Here is a 7,126-nt window from a genome sequence, read left to right as displayed (position 1 = left end):
ATCGGTGATTCTGCCTCATCTGGAAGATTGCACTTTTGACGTTACAGCACTCCCTCAATGCTGCTCTGGAAGAGCTCACATCTTCTAGAGTACAAACAGAGAATGCTGGAAAAACTCAGTAGACCTGGTGGCATTAAAAAAATTAATTTGTGGGATGTGGGCATCATTGGCTGGACCAGCATTTATTTCCCATCCCTAGTTGCCCTTGGGAAGGTGGTGGTGAGCTGTCTTTTGAACCCCTGCAGCCCATGAGGTGTAGGTACACCCACTGTGCTGTTAGCAAGGGCGTTCCAGGATGTTGCCCCAGCAACAGTGAAGGAAAGACGATGATCTATTTTCAAGTCAGGGTGGTGTGTGGCTTGGAGGGAAACCTCCAGGTTGTGGGGTTCCCAGGTATCTGCTGCTCTTTTCCTTTTGGGGTTGAGGGTGTTTTGGAAGGTGTTGCCGAGGGAACCTTGGTGAGTTCCAGCAGCGCATCTTGTAGATGGTACACATGGCTGCCACTGCATCAGTGGTAGAGGGATGAATGTTTGTGCAAGGGGAAACAATCAAGCGGGCTGCTTTGTCCTAGATGATGTTGAGCTTCTTGATGTCGAGCAATAAGTATTGTTGGAGCTACACTCATCCAAGTGGAGAGTATTTCGCCATCCTCTTGACTTGTGCCTTGGATGGGCTTTGGGGGCCCGGCGGCAAGTTACTCGCTGTAGGATTCCCAGCCTCTGACATGCTCTTGGTTCAGTTTCTAGTCAATGGTAACCACCCAGGATGTTGATGGTGTGGCATTCAACGATGGTGATGTCATTAAATGTCAATGGGATCCTCTCATTGAAGGTGGGCCTTGTCTGGCATGAACGTAACTTGTTCTTGTCATAGAGGGAGTGCAGCGCAGGTTTACCAGACTGATTCCTGGAATGGCAGGCAGACGTATAAGGAGAGATTGAGTCGGGTAGGATTGTATTCCTTGGAGTTCAGACGAATGATGGGCGCTCTCATAGAAACCTATAAAATTATAGCAGGTCTAGACAGGGCACATGCAAGAAAGATATTTCTGATGTTAGGGGAGTCCGGAACTAGGGGTCACATCTGAGGATACAAGGTAAACTATTTAGCACAGATAAGGAGAAATCTCTTCATCCAGAAAGTGGTGAGCCTGTGGAATTCGTTAGTTCAACCTTCACCAAACAACTGGGTCACTTCTTATCCTTCTTAACTCCAATAAATAGGGGCCTGTTCAACCTTTCCTTGTAAGACAAACCCCTCATCCTGGGAGTGAGTCCAGTGCTCCTCCTCTGAATTGCTTTCAATGCAAGTTTAAGAACAGCAACTACAATTGCACACAATACTCTAGAAATGTATTCTCTCCTCCCTCTGACAATTTTAAATTGACCCCTCCTCACTGATTCGGAATAGGAGGAAACTGTCTTTCCTTATTTGCTTCAACAAAATTCCTCCTAATTTTAAAAGTATTTAAATAATAATCTTTATTGTCATAAGTAGGCTTACAATAACACTGCAGTGAAGTTACTGTGAAAATCCCCTCGTCGCCACACTCCGACGCCTGTTTGGGTACACAGAGGGAGAATTCAGAATGTCCAATTCACCTAACAGCACGTCTTTCGGGACTTGGGGGAGGAAACAGGAGCGACCGGAGGAAACCCACGCAGACACGGGGAGAACGTGCAGACTCCACACAGACAGTGACCCAAGCCGGGAATCGAACCCGGGTCCGTGGGCTGTGAAGCAACGGTGCTAACCATTGTGCTACCTTGCCACCCACATGTACTACTTCTCTCTAGTAGTGGTCGCAGCATTTCTAGCATAGTCAGAAAATGTCGGCATTCTAATATCACAACACCTGCGAGAAAGACAGTGACCAATATCCAAAACATAAAACATTGAATTTTAGAAATTCAAAACCAGCTCTTGCAAATGTGGGGGGGGGGGGGGGGGGGGGGGGGGCATTCCTCACAACCCTCAGTGGTGTCACATCTGTAGCTTCCCCTCTCCCTGTCCCCCTCCGTCTCTCTGTGCATCACTGCAGAGAATTAGCCCGATGATTAGAATTACAGTTGGAATACTGTGTCCACCTTTGGGCCCCTTACTTTGAGGAGGATTCAAGACCATGTCTAGGATACAAAGATGATTCACTGAGATGACATTAACGATGAGACACCTCCATAAAATGTGGATATTTGAGAAAGTGAGGCTGTGATCATTCAAATCGCGAGATGTTCAAAATCAAGGGGTTTTGAGGAGGTCAATAGTTTAAATTATTTCCACAGCTTCGTGCATCAGTACCCAAGGAGAATGCATTTCAGATCACTACCAAAAGAATGAAGGGGATTTTTTATTTGGAGAGGATTATCAGGGCATGGATAACCCTTTGGGACATGGTGGTTGAAGCAGATTTCATAACTGGTTTTGAAAGGGAATGGTAGAGCTCCCTCCTGAGCAGCACAGTGGGTGATCTGCACAACACGGACTGCAGCGGTTCAAGAAGGCGACTCACCACCACCTCAAGGCAACTTAGGATGGGCAATAAATACTGGTCTAGTCAGCGACATCCACATTTGGTGACTGAATACACTTCTTAAAATGGTAAAAATTTGAACAATAAAAATGTAGGATATGGAGGAAAGGATAAGGGAATGGGGAATCGAGCTGCTAGCACAGGAGTGATGGACCCAATGCAACAAAATGTGTATGTAATTTGAGTATGTTTTACACCTATGGCCTTTTATGTTGCTGTATTATTGGATAGCCACTGTACTTTCCTCTAACTAACCAGATTATGTGAGAAGAATGCACTGAGCATGTGGGAGGAAAGGGAGGGCAGCTTTTGTGTTTGTTACATATCAATGAAACCTGTCAGCGTGTGCTGGCCCATAATAGATAACAGTGGTATGAATGTTACCAGTTATTGCTGCCTGCCCTCTGACCTATATTATCATATCAAACAGTACTTAAGGAGGCCATTTTGTCCACTGTGCCAGTGCTGGCTCTTTGAAGAGCTATTCAGTTGGTGTCTCCGCTGCTATTTCTCCCATAGCCCTGCACACATTCCTTTCCAAGATACAGGAGAAAAGAGGTTATGCTGAATTTATACAAGACCTCAGCTGGAATATTGTGTATATTTCAGGGCAGCGGACTATGGGAAGGATGTCAACGTATTGGTCAGCATGCAGAAGAGGTTTATAAGAATGGTTCCAGTGATGAGAAACGTCAGTTGTGAGAATAGATTGGCGAGGTTGGAAATGTTGTCTTTGGAGAGAAAAAGGCTAAGAGGAAATTTGATGGACGTGTTCAAAATCGTGAGCAGGCTGGACAGAGTATATAGGGAGAAACTGATTCCGTTCGTTAAAGGATCAAGAACGAGAGAGCACAGGTTTAAAGTGATTTGCGAAAGAAGCAAATGTGACATGAGAAAATAATTCCACACAGCGAGTGGTTTGGGAGAATTCAGAATGTTCAATTCACCTAACAGCATGTCTTTCCGGACTTGTGGGAGGAAACTGGAGCACCCAGAGGAAACCCACGCAGACACGGGGAGAACGTGCAGACTTTGTACTGATAGTGACCCAAGCCGGGAATCGAACCTGGCAACCTGGCGCTGTGAAACAACATTGCTAACTACTGTGCTACCGTGCCGCCATGTTCACTAACCATGACCCCATGAATAAGATTAAATATATTTAATACATGCTGTATATTTCATAACTAGTTGTAGAAAATGCTTAATCATTTATATATTAATAGAACTATCATCAGCTTTGAATGGTAAAAACAAATGAAATAATGACACTTTGGACATGGGGAGCGCACGGCTCTCGGCAATCAATGGTATATGCAATCAGCTCTTGCTTTATGTGCCTATGACTTCAGTCATATTGGTAGAAAAGCAAACAAAAACCAGTGGAATGGCAACCCTGCACGTGGGTAACGGTCAACAAAATGCCTTGTGGGCCACACTTAGAATCCAGACGTGCAGCAAGCTTCCCACCACCACTGCGTGAGATTATTTGAATAGAAAGAATGTGCAAGGATACAGGGAAAAGGCTGGAGTATGGCATTAAGTCATGATGCTCATTTGGAGAGCCGGTCTAGATATGATTGGCCAAATGGCCTCCTTAACGATTCTGTAATTCGAGTGTTTGCTCAATTTCCTTTTGAAAGTTGTTATTGAATCTGCTTCCACCACCCTTTCAAGTTGTGTACACCAGATCCGCATCTTGCTGCATTTAAAAGATAGTTTAATCTGGTTCTTTTGTCAACAATTTTAAATATGTACTGTCTGATTACCAGCACTGCAGGACTCTATATTTTGTGCTGCTATATTTTGCCATGAAAAATCTGAAAGACCTAGCAGGCGTTTTTTGGCAAGTCAAAGAAAATGATCTGTACTGCAGTGTAATTAGCACAAGTATAATCTTCAGAGCATTTGAAATGGGTAATTCAGTAATTTTCTGCCAAAGAATTTAGATGTGTGATTGGGTAAACAAAAATGTTAATGAAGCCAAATGGAAAGTATCAGATATTGGAAGAAAGATTGAAGAGTGAATAGGGACCTGGGAGCAAAAGTATATTTGTTACTTCTCAATTTTGTGAATGAAAAGAACAAATGGGTGCATCAAATGCCAGGCGAATGAAGTAGAAATCTGCAAAGTGATGGACTGGTTGCGACTTTGCCTGGATGGCCCAGGAGAGTGAGCATGTTGTGTTTGTTGGAATGCTTGAGACGGTCTGCCACTAGTGGCGAGTGGAGTTTATTGTGGACATGAGGAATGTTATGTTTGAATTTGATAAGTTTCCTTTACTTACAATTGGCAGTTTGTTATTTATGGCCCTGTAAAAAGGAGCACTTATTTACATTTCAATCAAAAGACTCACTTTTGGTGCCTTATGATTGCCATATTCTGTAGCTCTTCAGTTCTTCCTTTGTTCTGGCTATGAGTGTGACGTTGCCTGCATTACTGAGATTCCATATCTTATGACCTTCTATGAAACAGCCATGTATTTGTGGCAACGTTTCTACACCATCCTCATTACCTTCTCTCACACATGCATGGGTGACAGAAGATACCCTTGCTTGACTCCCTTCTGAAACTGAGATTGGTTTGTATGCCCACCACCAGCTTTGATGACTCCTGAAGCATTTCTGTTTGTTTTTGTATTAGCCACACAAGATGTTTGCGTACGCCACAGTCTTATACGCACTGGACATGGTCAAAAGCTGTGTCAAAGTCCCTATCTAGATTTATATCTTTATGTAGATTTAAATCCGTCTTTTAAAATTGTGCATTACTGAGTAATGAACACATGTAAAACCATTAACTTTTAACATGAAAAATGATGTACCTGGAACCATGTGTTGTTGACTAGTCTGGGTTCATTCAAACGGGAAGATCATGCTTGACCCGCCTTAAGCAGACAAAGATTTTGTTGCAGATACAATATATTTGGATTTTCAAAAGGCCTTTAGGGAGGTACTGAAACTTGATGTTCTTCACAACATCGCTGCCTATGCCCTAACTTGCACCTACTCCTGTTTATCCATGACCCCTTGTTTAGCTGACTTCCATTGGCTCCTAATTAAGCAATGTCACAATTTAAAAATTATCATCCTGGTTTGCAGATCAGTTCATTGCTTTGCCCCTCCAAGCCTCTAATATCGTTTGCTTCACATTCCCCTACGTATCTGTAATCAACATTCTCAATTTGAAACACTCTGCCATTGGTGACTGTGCCCTCAGCAGCCTGGGCATGAAACTCTGGAATTCCCTTTGCCACTCTGCCTCTTTCTACCTCTCCGCCTCTCTCTACTCCTTTAGGTCATTCCTTAAAACCCATCTTTTTGACCCAGCCTTTCATCGCTTTGCCGCGTATCTCTTTATGTGGATCACTGTCCAATTTGGACTCCTACAGCTCCTGTGAAGCACTTCACGATGATATATTATGTTAAATGTGGTTTCTAAGTGCAAGATATTATTATCCAATTGTGGTCAGAATGTGATCTTGCTTCCACCAGAGATGGTGAGGCAAATAGTATTGATGCATTTAAGGGGAAGCTAGGGAACCATATGAAAGAGAAAGGGGTTGTAGGATTTCTGATGGGGCTGAATAAAAGATGGATGGGAGGAGGTTTGTGTAGAACATAAACTGCAGACCTGTTGGACTGAATGGCCAGTTTGTGCTGTAGTCTCCATGCTGTGCTGGAGTGAATGGAGTGTATGCTGGCTAAGACCACTTGGCAACTTCCTTCATGCTCAGTGTGCTGAATATAGGAATTTCAGATATATTGTATTATTTGATGCAGTAAGAGTTATACGCCTGGGTTAGAATGTGTTTGACTGCTGCAATCATGCTTTAAAATAATCCAGGTTTGAAAGGTTGGGAGGCAAGGGTGCAATTAGGGCATCATAAAACGTTTGGGCTAATGCAGTTTTGTTTGGATTGGGGGGGTCCCTGTGGAGTTAATTAGATTTCAGCTTGGTAAAATGATTACTGGGAGGAGTCAAGGTATCAGGCATTTTTTCAGAAAAGCAGGGCTTTAGGTGTGAATTAGTTGGAGATGTAAGCAGAAGTCAAACTTTTTGCTCTCACTGCAGTTCGGTTAAAGATATGTCTGTGGACAGATTAGCCGTCTTTCCAAGCATTCAAAATGGTCTGATTAGAAGGTGAGCTGAAACAAGCTGAGAAGCATCGTTTGAAGAAACGCAGCCAGAAATACAGCAGAGAATCATCTGCGTGGTTCTGACAGGATTCAGATCTTTTCTTTAAAGCAGTGTCAAAGAATTTCTCTTTCCCAAAGAACATCTCTGTAAAGTAGGTATCCTTGAGTGCTCACTGTGTTTAACAGTGGATTGAGAGCTGAGATGGGTTTTGTGTTCTTTGCGTGGAAATGAAGATATGAGTTGAGGGTCACTGTATTTATTAGCATTGTTTAAGGGATAATCGTAAGCTGTTTTCTTGTGTGATGTTAAAGATATTTAAATACTGTGTTAGTAATAAAGTTTGTTTCAATATACCATATCCCTATTTTGTGTGAAATAATTGCTAGAGCGAAATATCCTTTCCTCACAGTCTTGAAAAAATGTGTCAGTGAGTCTTGAAAAAAATGACAAGTTTA

The 7,126-nt window shown here is 42.9% G+C and overlaps 1 protein-coding gene across 2 annotated transcripts in view; it reads left to right on the top strand.

Moving 5' to 3' along the window:
• nudcd1 (NudC domain containing 1) overlaps window positions 1–7,126 on the top strand; it is a 111,927-nt gene that overhangs the window by 641 nt on the left and 104,160 nt on the right. The gene's annotated exons all lie outside the window — the stretch shown is intronic.

The sequence above is a fragment of the Scyliorhinus canicula genome, chromosome 10 (genome assembly GCF_902713615.1).
Source record: "Scyliorhinus canicula chromosome 10, sScyCan1.1, whole genome shotgun sequence".
In the NCBI taxonomy this organism is placed as follows: domain Eukaryota; kingdom Metazoa; phylum Chordata; class Chondrichthyes; order Carcharhiniformes; family Scyliorhinidae; genus Scyliorhinus; species Scyliorhinus canicula.
Note: the sequence above shows the minus strand (reverse complement) of the source record. Positions and strands in the feature narration are given on the sequence as shown.